Below are 15,381 nucleotides of genomic sequence, written 5' to 3'. Positions count from 1 at the left end.
GCTAATAGAATGGAAAAGTTTCTTCAAAATGTACATCTAAATTATTGATTGCACTTGAAAACAAGACCAGTGTTTTAACCCAGTGGCATGGAAGGATTATGAGCCACTGGACCCCTGGGCACAGACATGAAAAGGGCCCCCCTGCCCACCTGAAAAAGGTAGTAGCTCAGTAGAAAAAAATGAAAAATAATAAAAGATGAGAAAAGTTATTTCATGTGATGTCTGTGAGGCTACTTCGCGAGTAGTTCCTAGAGAAGAATGGGCGGCCACACTTTGTGTCGGTCTGCCTCATGTCTAAATAGCAGCGTGTTCCGTGAAGGTGTCGCGGACCGTATTAAAATAGCCTAGTCAGCGAATCAACAATCAGAGAAAACTGCGCTGAGAACGTTGTAGGCGGATATTAGACCTACCTGCTGTTGGTCTAGACATATGTATGCCTTAAACTCGTATCATGTCATTTAGAAACAATGCTGTGGTCTAGTCTAGTAATCAACAAAAAATGAACGGATTGCAAAAAAAAAGAATGGATTTGGCTTGACATTTCTTGCGTGTGCGTGAGAGCGTGAGATTGGTGCTGAAAGCGTGAGAATCACGCCAGATGTGTGAGAGTTGCCAACCCTGAATATTGCATTTTTGGCACTCAACGCATGGGAACAAAAAACACAATAGTCAAAGTGTTAAAGGAAATGTCACGTTGCTAAGCAGAGGTTGGACCCAAATGTACGACAAGAAGCTCTAGATTAAATTCAAATTTAAAGGGAAGTGTGAGAAGCACAGGGCAACATGGCAACACGGCGCTTGGCGCAAGAAGGTGGGCCTTATGTTTCTTAATCAGTCATGGGTGTGTTTTTGGCGTAACATCCTCAGGAAACTTAACAATACTCAGGTGAGGGGCAGGGGCAAGAGACAGCGAAATTAACAAAGGAGCACATAGCTAACAGGAACTAAGGAAACAGCAACAGGAAGTAAACAGAACACATGGCAGGTACAAATCAAAAGTCCCACTAAACCAAGACACTAAGGCAAGATAAACCCAAAACTGTGACAGAAAACTTAAGTCTCTCTCTCTCTCTCTCTCTCTCTCTCTCTCTCTCTCTCTCTCTCTCTTACATTTAAGCTTATAGTTTTCTGGTTAATAAATTGCAATATTTTACAACAATTGGGTTCTATGGAACTATTTATTTGTTTCTGATTGGCCGAGAGACGTTCCATGAGTTGGAATATCCCTGGACATTTCAACTCAGACTTTGCACAGCTAATAATAAATCACTCCGCGATACAATGCGAAGATTTGACACAATGTTCTCATCCCAGCTCTCCACTATTTCAAGCAATGGGTTACTCCTTAGCAAACCATAACGAAACAGTGCTTCACCACATCTGTGGATTAAGCCACACAGTCAACTCAATGTAAGTAAGATAAACAAGGATGCTAATTGTTCTTAGCATTGCCAGCATTGTGTATAATATGATTGTCACTTGGAGGAGACTAACGTTAGCATAATTAGCTAACCGCTGCTAACGTGCTAGCATCGTCACGTCAGGCTGTGCACAGTAATATAACATTTATTCACCATAAATTAATAAAGTTGAGTGGTTCTGCAATGTAGACAATGTTTCCGTTTTTTTGCAGTACCATGTCCCTTACATGACATGGCCCATTGTCCTTGTAACATGCATTCAGCAAACCTAGATATGAATGTGATTTCAGCCCGACTTTCAACATTTCTTTCAAGAAGACATGTAAACCACCAAGACCCGTAACGAGGGATCTGGAATGTTTGTTACCTAGCAACCAAGATGCTGTCTATTGAAAAGGGAACTATTTTTTGATGCGTAAGAACGATGTCGAAATTAACATTTTTAAACAATAATGGGGTGTTTTCAGATTATTTAGTTTGTTGTAGAATTGTTGTATAAAAGCAATATAGCACTCGTGACCGTGGGCTTCCTACAGCCGATCGTGGGCTTCCTACAGCCGAACAACACCCGTGGGAATATCCATGACCAACCCCACTCTCACTCGTGCTATATTGCTTAATTAACCACTGATGCACTGTTCTGACCTATACTTATAAAGACACTAAAACATTTGCAGCCAACGCAATTCTCTCCTTGAGATCCATCATCTGCCGCCTTACAGTGGAAAAGACCCCTTTGACACTAGTTTCCATATCACCAAAAACCAAGAACGTGTTATTTCTTTGGAATTGAGTAAACAACTGCATTTAAAACCTTTGTTTACAAGAACGATGTGTTTGCTGCACTTCTGAAACAATTTTGTTAGAGTTTAATGCACCAATTTAAGTTTAATTTCACTGCTGGTTACCTCCCTGGAACTTCCATGGAGGTTGTAAAACAGCAGGTCTCAGAAACGGGCGTCAATGGCGTCAAATCCTTTCCAGATGGAATGGCGTAAATTCAAATTTGCTAACAGGTTCATCTGGGTTCACCCAGGCTAAATTGTCACTCTATCAGTGACTGAAAGGGTGGTGAAGTCATTCTGTTAAAATGACAAAAGCATTTGTCTTTGCGTTACGCAACAGGAAAATGGTTCGGGACTTGAGGGTGCAAGAAGTCATGGATCCACTGCCTACTAGCTTAACGTCTTTGGTCTGTCCTTATTTGTGTTTCCTATCATCGGGCAAGAAATAGAGGCATGCATAGACCAAAGGCACTAATATTTGCTGAGATTTTATTTTAACATGCACAAACACACACACACACACACACACACACACACACACACACACACACACACACACACACATACGATGGCAGTGCACACAAGTGTGTTCCCACAGAGTCACTTGTTGCTGTTTGCGTCGAGGTGGGACACCAAGAGGCTCTTGCGACAGGGGCGCTTGATTTTATTATCCATGCAGAAATATTTTGAGGTGTTCAGTGTCCTAAAGTATTTTTTGAGCTTACAGCGCATTACAGCTTGATTCCAAGTTTTAACTTTTTATGTATTTGCACTTTTACTTTTTTCAGGGTCTTACCTAAAATGGTAGCCTGAAAAAGCTTCCAATACGACATACAGCAATAAGATAAGAAAGAATTCATAGGAATACAAGCAGATGCTCTTATAAGATTGGAACAGCTGCAGTGCTTCAGATGAGAGACTGCAACCTGGAGGAGAATTTCACTTTTGCCAGCAAATTCCATTAGCATCCCCAGGCATTTGGCAGAATTTAAGAGCCTGTCTTAAAGTTTGACCTCAGTAATGATGTTCTCCCCCATGCAATCGTTTTCACATCATAAAAAAATGTGAGAATGGTATGAAAAAGCTGCTTGCACAGCATCTCTTTTCTCTCATTCATTGTTTGCAGCCCTCCTAAACAAAAAACAAACCTCTCAAGTAGACCCCCCATTTGATATTTACTGCACTGCATTCACAGAGTTTCTTTATCACACTAATCTAATGTGTACTGTAAAAAATAGTGTTCTGAACATCACTCTGTACAAGGCTACTGAAAAAGTGCCTAAAGCAATGCATGCCAGAATTAATCTCCTAAGTATTAGATAATTAGCTCTTATTAGACCATGCAGAGTCATATACTTATTAATTCTGCTTTAAAAATCCATGCGATTCAAATATACAAAGGCACTGTTCAGCATTACATGGCTGTCAAGAGGCATTTTGTTGGTTCCCAGCCATTTGTGGGATATCACTCCTTCATTACTGGAAGCACCCCTGTTTTTATTGATCTTACATGAATTAATTAGTGTCCACACACCAGTTTACTAACACTTCATTGATTGGCAACTAATGACTACACCATCCACTGTATTCTCCAAAGTGTCTGATTTGCATTCCAGTGCAAAGGCTGGAGATATAGTGGCTCAGAAAAGCTCTTCTCGGGCTTAACCAATTCCATATTGTTTCCTTTCATGCCTCCATGAAGTGGTGTTCTGCGCACATCACTGTAACCATGGTAACCTACCTGCAGTTATGGGCAAAGAGAATGTGCGTCTTTTGAAGGCTGCTTGCGGTGACTCTTAACACAACTAAATGCTCAAATCTGCAGTCTTCAGATCAAAACGAGGAACAAAATGTGTGCTGTCATCTTGAGGAGAGACAATACATCCTTAGATTATACTTAACTTGTGCTGACCACCACATAAAAGTAAGGCATCCACTAACTATCTATTTGAAAACAAACACATGGCTGGATGCTCTGTTAAGAAGATTATACGGATTGCTCAGAAGAAACAGTTACCACAAAATATAGAGCTTTTATTATTTATTTTGAATAACAATGAATTCAGAGAATAGGAGGGATCATTGTCTGAATGCCACGTATTTAACGTTTCGTCCCACATCTGGGAGCAGCTGTGTCACTCTCACCTCCTCGGAGTGTAATAGCCAGAGTGTATTTCAGGACCATCAGCTCAGCAACAAAAGGTCAGAATGGACCTGGTAGTGATTGTTTGTACCTCTCTTACTGAGTTTTACTGCAGTGAAACTGGCACCACCTCAACCCATAAACTCTGCAATGCTCATCTATGAGTTGTGATGCAGCAAGTCAACACACAGAGTGAACAAACATCAGGGCCAGTCGCAAATACCCTGAGGACATTCTGACTTGGTGTGAAAAGGCTTATCCATATACACATCACAACATGTATAATGATTTTAATTGTCTGTGTACATGTAAAACAAATGTAGAGTCAAATTATAGGCCTGTTTTACCAATCACAAGTGTCGTTAGACTGATAATCTAACTCATTGGTCCAACTTTCTATGGCCACTGTTCACCGTCTAACTGACTATCTTCAACCAGTTCAACATGACCACTTGGTGATCCATATAGCAGGCAATAACATGGTTCATTTGACCAGTTTATGACTCAGAATATGGGCAACTAGGACAAATGACGCAGAGAAGAAGCACTAGGACTACTTCAGTGTTATATGTGAATTTTAAAAGGGAAGCCCAATTTCACCCGACACTGGAGGATGCCTCCGAAAGGGCAATCTGTCAAGTTGATATTAGGCTGCTTTTTAAAGTTGACGTGTGTCTTCATGAATATGTGATTCTATTTTATATTTATTTTATGTCTGTCACCTTTTTGAGATTTTAGAAAAATGAAACCAGATCAGTGAACACACTCAGTAAACACTGGACACGTGGGCTCACACACACACACACACACACACACACACACACACACACACAAACACACGCACACAGACACACAAACACGCACACACATAGACACACACACACACACACAAACACACACACAAACAAACAAACAAATACACACACACACACACAAGCAAACAAATGCGCGCACACACACACACACACACACAAACACACACACACACACACAGCCTCACATCAAATGCCAGGGCCACAAATGGGATGTGGGCGTGATAAAGTCTAAAATTATCTGAGGGGATGCGCTGACATCCAGCCCCTGGGTGACAGAAGACCACGCAGGATCCCGCTGTTCTCCATACAGTTTCTGCCACTAGAACCGCCTGCACAGGGGAACTCGCCATGACATCTTCATTGATCTGGTAACAGTGTCTAAGGTCCCTAAAGGCCAGAGGATCTGGTGTTTGATTCTTCCACTCTGACTGCCAATTGTGCTGGTGCATGTCGTGTGTAGTCCTTCGTTGAATCCTCAAGACTTTCAGCCTTGGGGCAGAAATCGCAGCCATCAGTGACCCCCTAACACCATGAAACAGAAACATCTGAATGCCCTTCCAGGGAGAGAGAGAGAGAAAGAAAGAAAGAAAGAAAGAGAGAGAGGGGGGGGGGTGACCGAGTGAAAGGGAGAAAGCTGTCCAGAGTTCGACTTTGGGAAGACTGATTAAAAGTTTTCAAAAAGCCAGGCTCGTGAACAACAGCCAAGTGGCCCCTGGCGCTCCACTCTGTGTGAGTGCTCCCTGTTACAGAGAGGGAATGATCTGCCCCCCTCCCCCTCTCCAGTCCTAATCACAATCAGACCCACAGAGACGCTTTAACATTCACACAGCCATTCTTTCTATGTGCACTCCAGCATCCCGGTCATACACACAAATGCCCCATGGCTTGACATATCACAGCATTTCAAGTCAACTGACCTGTAGTCTTCTGCCCTCTAACACACTAATGGTCTGAGTCTAAGATTGGTTGTCAGACTAGCATAACAACAGTAAAGAGAGATCAGGCGAAGAGATCACTGCACAAGCGATGGCAGCACACTCGGTTTGCTCGTCGGCTTGGCCCTGTGTGATCCCTTATTTAAGAGCATGTCTCTTTTACCTTGCAAATGTCCAGCCCCGCGAGAGCGACAGAGAGTATGGCGCGAGGCTAATTTCATTACCCACGTTCCCCGGCTGCTCTTACACCCTACAGGCATGTTTGTTTGTCTTCCAGGGACTCTGTTGTAGCTTGAGAGCTGGTCGCCATGGCAACAGCAGTTTGACGCTGCACAAGTAGAAAGGCAGAAAGATGCGAGGCTAGTGAAAATTGGCAGACGGCACAAAGCACTTGTTTAAAACAGATCAATTCAGGGTCTCAGAGGAGCCGGGTCCGCTTATAAAATATTCAAATTAGTCTCTGCTTTTTAAAAAACATCACAATTATGTTCATTAAAAAGATTGCTTCTCCTCAGGATTCTCAAAAATAGGAAGTGGTCTCTCTGAGCACTAAAGGTGCCAGTGAACAAAACAATTTAGTTTTTTGTTGTTCTTGCATCAGATGTCAGACATGCAGGCCAGCTGGCTCCCACAAGCACTATTTTTACTTGGAGGCATCAACAATTGATGGTGGTGTCATGATTCTGCTGTATTAGAAGAGGCAGCCGGGCTGGCGCTTGGCATGAGACCAGGGCCCAGGAGAACACTGTGGTTATGGGGTCCGCTGGGGTCTGCTTGGATCCACTGGGTTCTACCTCCATAATTAGGGGATGTACAGCAAGGTCACACATACTGCAGTACCAGCTCCTCCAGTCAGAGGGACATAAACTGAAAGATAAAAAAGGCAAAAAATCACTGTGTTTGTGTAGGTTTAAGGTAAGGTTTTTTGCCCAAGTTTAGATATACTGCACACACTACAAACAGTATCTATAATCTGTAAATTATTTAACACCACTCAAGTCTAGCTGTCATCTTCCAATTCCACACGCTATATAAGCCTTCGGTTAAACCTTATTGTCAGCAGTGTGTCAACAGCTTGTTTAAGTGTACAAAAAATGTCAATAACTTGGGAACATGAATTATAGTTATTGGCCTCAGGAGAATGTTGGGGCCTGATAGTGAATGTAAGTCATCTGAGACAGACCCTTAAAGTATAGAAGCCTAATGTGTTCTTCTCTGCTTTTATACACACACCACAGAGAGAGAGGGAGAGAGAGAGAGAGAGAGATAGAAGAGAGAGAGAGAGAGAGAGAGAGAGAGAGAGAGAGAGAGAGAGATAAAGTCAGAGTCAGTGTCAGAAATTGCATTACATGTAATCTACTGTTCAGATATGAGATTTTACACACACACACACACACACACACACACACACACACACACACACACACACACACACACACACACACACACACACACACAATAGCCCAACAACAAGGACACAGTAGTTCTCCAGACTGGTACAGGGTACAGGGAAAGAACATTTTCATATATATGATTGCATTACGAGGCTCCAATGCTACACAACTCCAGCAAATGGTGACATTTTAAAACACTTGTGGCATCAGTGAACACAGTGATAAATCTGTATTATCTCATTAGGTTTATTTTCTTCAAACACATGCCTCTTTGTAGAATAACAGATTTGCCAAGAGAAAATCTGTGCATGCTATGAGAACAATGTCATTTAAAGTGATTGGCCAGTAATCTAATAAATTTGGCAACAATTTGGTACCTTACACAAGCAGAGGACTCACAGAGAGTAATGGAGAAATTCATAATTATCACTTTGATGAGATCATTTTAACACCACACAACAGGCTCTGAATCATAACTGTGTACCAATAATAATAATAAAAAGAAGAAGAGGAACATTTTCTGCCGAAAGGAATCGTCTCAACATCATCTATCTTTCATGATGGTTAAAAACCTGATGACAGCGTTTTGTATGAAAAAGTGCTCTTGCTTTTGTGTGGCTCATGACATGCCACCACTCATAGCATTGAACATAACTGGGGCAACTGCGTTGCAGTAACCATAGCAACCCCTGAATTTCACAATCGCAAGTGCCAAGCGCTGTGATGTAAGTGAGGATTTTTTCCCGCCACACGTAGTCTCTGCAACGCACAAGCAGAATCTCTGTTGAGCACATGTGGACCCTTCGGCCAATGTTGGTATTTTTATATCTTTAACAAAGTACTAATCACGTAAGTATAATTCCTATTTAGTAGTAAGCCTACAATGTGGAGATGGTAAATATTGCTACTTCAGTACCCACAAAATGATGCAAATGACCCTTGGGCTGAGGCTGTAAATCCCAATAATAAGAAAATCACTATATTTAAGAATTATTTCAGGATTCCTTACACACACAAAAAAAATAATCTAATTTGTATAGGTAGCCTATATAACAAGTTCATTGTCATTATGACTCATCTTGATAGTTATCAATTATTCAACTTTTTCAACAAATTATTCACCTTTTCTATTGGTCAGATGCCATAAATGTGCCCATCTCTACAAAGAACAATAGAATCTGATGTCATTCACTCACAATTTAGGATGACATTTTTAATATGAATATGGATACTGTTAAAGACAGTTGGTTTCCCTGGTGACAGAGTTGGCTTGTGTTCTGTGAGCTTCACAACATGACAGGGAGAAGTGTGCGTGTGTGTGGTGTGTGTGTGTGTGGGGGGGGGGGGGGGTATAATACATTACAAGCCAGGGCCAATGAGTCCAATCTGTCATCCAAGTATTTTGCAAATCATGTAGATCAGTTTGGTACAAAGAATTACACAGAGAAATGGGATGGTTTCAAGAGATTTATTGTTGAGTTGAACATGATTGCTGAAGCTATTTTTGCTTTTAAAGAAACGGATGTTTAAACATGTATGCTTGTTTCTTTTAATGCTATATCAAAGTTCAAACTTTAACTTTTTAAACTTTAACTATTTTTTTGGCCTTTTATGCCTTTAATTTACAAGACAATATAGAATGACAGGAAGTGAGTGGGAGAGAGTGTCGGGGTGGGATCCGGAAAGGACCACGGGGCGGGAATCGAACCCGGGTCGCCGGCGTACAGTGCAGCCACGGCTGGGGCCAACTTTAACTTTAACTTTAAGTATCAAACTTTTCAAAGCATTTTATGCAATCAACATTTGATATGAACACCATTGTAATTCTACATACAGTTCCATATAGAAGCTGCTGTCACTGATTTGATTTCTTCCTTAAAATGTCTACGAGCTGTAGAATGTCAGTTGTGCACGTGTGTGTAAAGCAGGTAACAACATGAATATCCTTCACGGCACTTTCACACGTTTTCCTTGTCAAACTGACCTCTTTCCATATATTTAGCCATTGGGACGTAAGGACCCATGTGTTCTGTGGTAATCTTGTGTGAAAGGAGAAGAGTGAAGCTGACGTTCATTACATGTGTCTCTCCCTCCAACTGACGCCCACTCTGTGCTCTGTCGCCATGCTGAAACTAAGAGACAGGCGAACTGATTGAATTAAGGCTATGGCCTCATTAGGGGGTTAGAGAGAAAGAGAGAGAGAGAGAGAGAGAGAGAGAGAGAGAGAGAATGAGAGAATTCAAAACTAAATACAATGATGATACACATCACAATTCTGCCACAAGGTGCAAGGGAGTAGGGTGAGCGGAAGGATTTAGAGGTAGTACTGTAGGCCATGCATTTGCGTGCAGGGCCACAGCATACAGACATATCATATCCTACTCAAGGCCATTTGCAAGGCCTTCTGACAAACGACATTGTTCTACTACTATGTGTATTACTGTAATGTATGCATGGAGAGGGCAGAGGGAGCAACTTCACGGTATCATGAAATATCCTACACCCTGCGTACACGTTCACAGCTCTTGCGTCTGCTTGAGAGGATCGCTTCACTGGAATAGAGCATTTATAGCCTGCCCGGTGCAGGACGCCTACATAGCGCACGCAGCCCAGGTGGCCTGTCTATACAGGCCCCGCATGGCCAGGCTGACTCACCTAGCACAGCCTGCTGTAGCATGACATCAGCCATAGCAAAGAGTGAGGCCTTACAAACGCACACACAGCATGACGGCCATCCAGTGGCCTTTTCGGAACCACTGGCCAACAGTCTGATGTGCTTACTGACATTTACATTTACATTTATTCGTTTAGCAGACCCTTTTATCCAAAGTCACTTACATATTTCAAGGGGCATTCTCCTCAGAGCAACTCAGGGTTAAGTGCCTTGCTCAAGGGCACAATGGTGGACGCCGGGAATTGAACACACAACTTTTCAGACCACTGCATTCTAGCCCAACTCCTTAGCCACTGCACTACCGCCACCGGTTTAGCCGGGTGCAAGGGCCACACTAAAGAACATCAATCTGGCCAATACCAGTAACCCTTACTGCATGGGAAAGGGATATTGGTCTATAAAATATTCATAACGAGCAGATACACTCTGATACTTCATTTTCTGAATGCCTGTAAGTCCTTTTTCATACTATAATGACCGCACCTTGAAAGGTCCACCAGGCGTTTGTCTAACACTACCGAGCAATGATGCCACATCCACGAGAGAAATAACAACATCCAGATAATCTCTTGTCTTGTGTGTTGCCACAGTTACCTTGAAAAAGTAATCTGATTACAGATTACTCCTTTAAAAAGTAACTTAGTTACTTTACTGATTACTTGATTTTAAAAGTAACTAAGTTAGATTACAAGTTACTTTATTAGTTACTTTCAGCAGCTGCCGACAACACCCCCACCGCCTCAACATAAAAATGATAACCGGTTTTGCCAATACTCACTATACTGGAAGTGCATTTTAACAGTAATGCCAACAATGTATAGCAGACATCCCAACCTAACCTACTTAGATACTGAAATGCAGATGTTTGTTCAATAATGTCTAGTCAGTACACCAAATAAGGAAGGCCTATTGATAGAAATTGTGATAGAAAAATATGTAGATTTTGGTAGTTTGGCCTTTTCATGTAGCCTTGGCAACTAGCCATCTAGTATAGGCCTGAGTAATATGCAAATGAAATTACACGTGTTAAACTCACCTCAACAAGTCTTTTGCAATCATTTAACCCGCAGTGAGCAATGCTAAAGTCACTGTTACAAACAGTGCAGTGTGCAAGACTATTATGTTTTACTCTTATGGGACAATTGGGTACACTTTTGTGTAGTCTGATGTGAAATGGGTCTTAATGTTCCTTTTTGAGGGGCACTGACTCTGCCATGACGCTCCTGTTCCTAGATACACTAACTGAATTGATTAATTAAGTTCGGGAGAAAAGAGATATAAGCCCACGTACACTGAAAACTGATTGGTTGATTTAGCAAAACAGACCAGGATGCTCTCTGTCTTGGATGCGCTTCAGGCACACACGCAGCACTCCCCTCTCTCTCCCTCTCCGTTGTGTGCGCGTTAAACTCAGATGCACACGCGATTTGAAGTCCGGTCTGGCTTGCGTGCTCTTGTTCGCTCTAGGTTCCGGGAGATTTTATGTAATTTGCGGGCGTCAGGATATCCTTATGTGGGAGACTCCCAAAACTTCGGGAGACTTGGGATGTCTAGCTAGACAGCACTTTGTCGCCAGCACAGAATGTACAATGTACCTTAATGTTGTCTTGTTTAGCTGACACAAACTCAAAATAATGACTGTATAGATAAAATGTGCATCTCTCTCCTCCCTCCATTGTTGTTTACGTTTGTGTTGTTCCTCATGCTGAAAAGGTTGGCATAGCCTACATGACGTTAATCCCCGAGACAAGAAGAAAGCAAAGAATATATCTTTTTACTAAGGAAAATGACAAAAATAGTAACGCACAGTGACTTACATAAGTAACTTTAATCTGATTACTGGTTTGTAAATAGTAGCGCATTAGATTACTCGTTACCGAAAAAAGTGGTCAAAATAGACTAAGTTACTGGCATCACTGCTTGTCCTCTTCTAATACTGCATCTGCATAACTTAAGGGAATTCTTAACAAACTGTTTGTGTGTGTGCGTGTGTGTGTGTGTGTGTGTGTGTGTGTGTGTGTGTGAATGAACACTGAAGCTGCATCCGCTGTCTGCTAAGTGGTGAGCGATCCCTCCTGAGATGTTGAGGATGAGCTGGAGAAGGCTTGACTCAGGCGTATAATGAGGATACATTGAGTAATAATGATTCCTCCACTGTGCTCAGTAGGATCCGCTCCTCAGCTGCCGCACTCTTCTCAAACACTTGGACACTGTCACTTGGGATCTCATTCTGCTGACGCACACACACACACACACACACACACATACATACACACACACACACACACACTTTTTGTGCTAGAGATCACTGGGAACAAATACAATAATAAAAAGAAATCAGCAAATAATAAAGCCAATTCACATGCAGCTCAATTACTATAACTCAGTTTGTCAAAGCTTATGAGGAGGATGGCCTAAGTCCAGTTTAGTCACCTAAAAATACTCCTGTATTTCTGGCATCAGCCTATTTTGTTCACAGTGATGTTGAAGAGTTCAGAAATGCTCTCTTGTTTGGTACAACTGTAAACAAGATAGCGGTTTGCTGCTTTAATTGGCCACTCCTGTGGGAATATAGTCTCTACTCATGTAAAAAAAACATGATACTAATTTGGAGCATGCGTCAGACAACTGCAAATATATACGACATTTACTGTAGAGGTTCAGTAACACTCTGTACCCTGTATCCGTAAAGTTTTATAAACACGTTCGTAACGCTTTATATGAACCCAGTATTCATAAAGCATTATAAATACATTCATAAAGGGTTATAAACCATTTGTAATGCCACAAAACTATTGTCATAAGCATATATAACTATACATATACTCATTACTGTTTTCATAATGTTACTGTATAAGGCTTTACAACTTGAAGTGTCACAATGAATGCATTATAAAGCTTACCGGTATTTTACCTCCTGATAATTGCAATTATTACATCTTTATATTATTATCAATAAATCAAAGATGCTTTATAACATTTTGTGACACTTCAAGCTGTAAAGGCTTATACGGTAACATCATAATCCTTTATGAATGTGGTCATGAGTATGTGTAAATAGTTACATATACTAATGTCAATGATTATGAGGCAAATTATCATGAAAGTATATGTACTGTACATTGATTTACATACCAAGCTGCAGAATTTATTTATTTTATTCCATTTAAGTAATTCAGATTTTGTTCTTGGGAAATCTGAAAAAAAAAAGCATACAAAGCTCAATTATTAAAATAATTACTTCATTACAACTTCCTCATGATGTCTTCATTTCATCAAATGTTTTCTTCTGGAAACCCATCAGAAGACATGATAATACATGTTCAGCTGGAATGACAGGACTTAATATGTGAATCTCTTTGCAAAATAAATCTATTAATAATAAAACAAAGATCAATTAATTATGCCACGTGATCTTCCAACAGTAGCTCTAAGCACTTCTGAAATCACAACTCTTCTGAGAAAGGGTACAAGGAGTTAAGATGAATCAAGCAGCATGCTATGAAATGAAGATGTTTCATAAAGTAAAAAAATATGAAGTTTCCCATGGCTTCAGAAGGAGAGAAACAGTCAGTGGGTTTCATATTTCCAATACATGAACCCAACCTGCTTAGTACCTAGAAGAACAAAACTGTGTCACTGTGTCCACATGGGCAACTATGTTGCAGAGGGAAAAAAGCCTGTATTGATATATATGTTCAATAACATGAGCCAAGAGATTAAAACAGTGCAGTATTGTTTTGATGTGACCTCACAGCTTGCACGCTTGTCCCTGTGGTCAAAAGAGAAACTGTGTCACTGCATCAGAACATGCATGTGATACAGAACAGAATGATGTACCAAGACATTATTCTATAGAATAGACTGCCTTACATTTGACATTTACACTGCAATTGCCCGAGGTCATGTTCCCACTGTTCTGTAGAATGAAAAAGGCAATGTAATGCTATAAACATGTACATTTATAATTGGATATTCATGGACAATTGCAATATATGGAAAATGTGACATTTAACAGTTTGTCACCAGATCAATTTATATTACCCCACACCTAGGAATAGATGCATAGTAATGATGCCATGAATTAGACAGATGAAAGTGGTCATCCTGTAAAATTGACGCTGTACCAGCTCATTCACTTCAGTCTGTTTGGCCTCTGTGGCTGCCATGGCTCAGGGGGTCTTCTAATTGCCCGCTCCTTCTCACAGGAAGTGTTTAATTAAAGGTCGGACACAGGGGGGTGCGACCGGAGAGAAGATCGAGACAAGGGGAGAGGAGAGGAGAGGAGAGGAACAGAGAGGACGGAGAGTCTGGCTTCCCTGGATCTTCCTCAAGGGCTTGGCAGTCTGCTCGAGGAGCTTTTTAACAGGGCTCGGCCACTCTACTTTAGGCAAGCAATTACATTGGTGTTGCCTTTTTGTCCTCACCCCCCTTTTTCCTTTTCATTTCACTATTTTTAGGAATCAAAGAAAAATGATGTGGATCCACTCCACAGCGCTGTAACATGCTGGCTCATTAAGCTAATGTGAGGTTTGCTGGAGAAGCATAGGGACTACTTGCATATGTCTCTGGGTCTTAGCAGAGCTCTAACACCAAATCTCATCTGAACTCTCTGTTATGACACTGTTTGGAATATGCCCTTCCATTCTACAGTCACGCCAGCACAGACAGGACCAATGATGTTATGGCTAATGTGAGGTTTGCTGGAGAAGTATTGGGACTACTTGCATATGTCCCTGGGTCTCTCTGTTATGACACTGTTTGGAATATGCCCTTCCATTCTACAGTCACACCAGCACAGACATGAGCTGTGTTACACATCCATCCCATACACATTCTATTGAGAGTAGTCACTTAGTCAAACACTTGCGTAATAATATAGGTTCTGTATTTATATGCAAAGATCTCAGAGTCCCGTAAGTGTTGTTTTGGTGAGTCAAGCATTAGCGGTAAATGACTGACATCTTAATGTATAGTTGTCTTCCTTGATCCGGATCACTTGATTCATGAGGTCAAGGAAAAAGTGTCATTCCAACCTATTCAACTGACAGCCATCTCCTCATTTCGGCATCATTTGGGTCAATGAAGACAGATTTTAGCACACCAGAGCATCTGTCATAGGCACGGAAGTGCCACAGTGGGGACAGAAATGTTATCAGAAATGTGAAAATATCCAACAGATGAAGACATATAGAGAATATTTAGCCAGATTCT

At 41.3% G+C, this 15,381-nt stretch overlaps 1 long non-coding RNA gene across 1 annotated transcript in view; it reads right to left on the bottom strand.

Moving 5' to 3' along the window:
- Positions 1-451: 451 nt before the first annotated feature.
- Positions 452-15,381, bottom strand: part of LOC121707199 — a 20,950-nt gene continuing 6,020 nt past the window's right edge. The window contains exon 3 of the long non-coding RNA XR_006031263.1: positions 452-533. This is a non-coding gene — a long non-coding RNA (uncharacterized LOC121707199). The remainder of the gene's footprint in view (positions 534-15,381) is intronic.

The sequence above is a fragment of the Alosa sapidissima genome, chromosome 4 (assembly GCF_018492685.1).
Source record: "Alosa sapidissima isolate fAloSap1 chromosome 4, fAloSap1.pri, whole genome shotgun sequence".
Taxonomy (NCBI): domain Eukaryota; kingdom Metazoa; phylum Chordata; class Actinopteri; order Clupeiformes; family Clupeidae; genus Alosa; species Alosa sapidissima.
The sequence above is the reverse complement of the archived record's forward strand: the minus strand, read 5'-3'. Positions and strand labels throughout refer to the sequence as shown.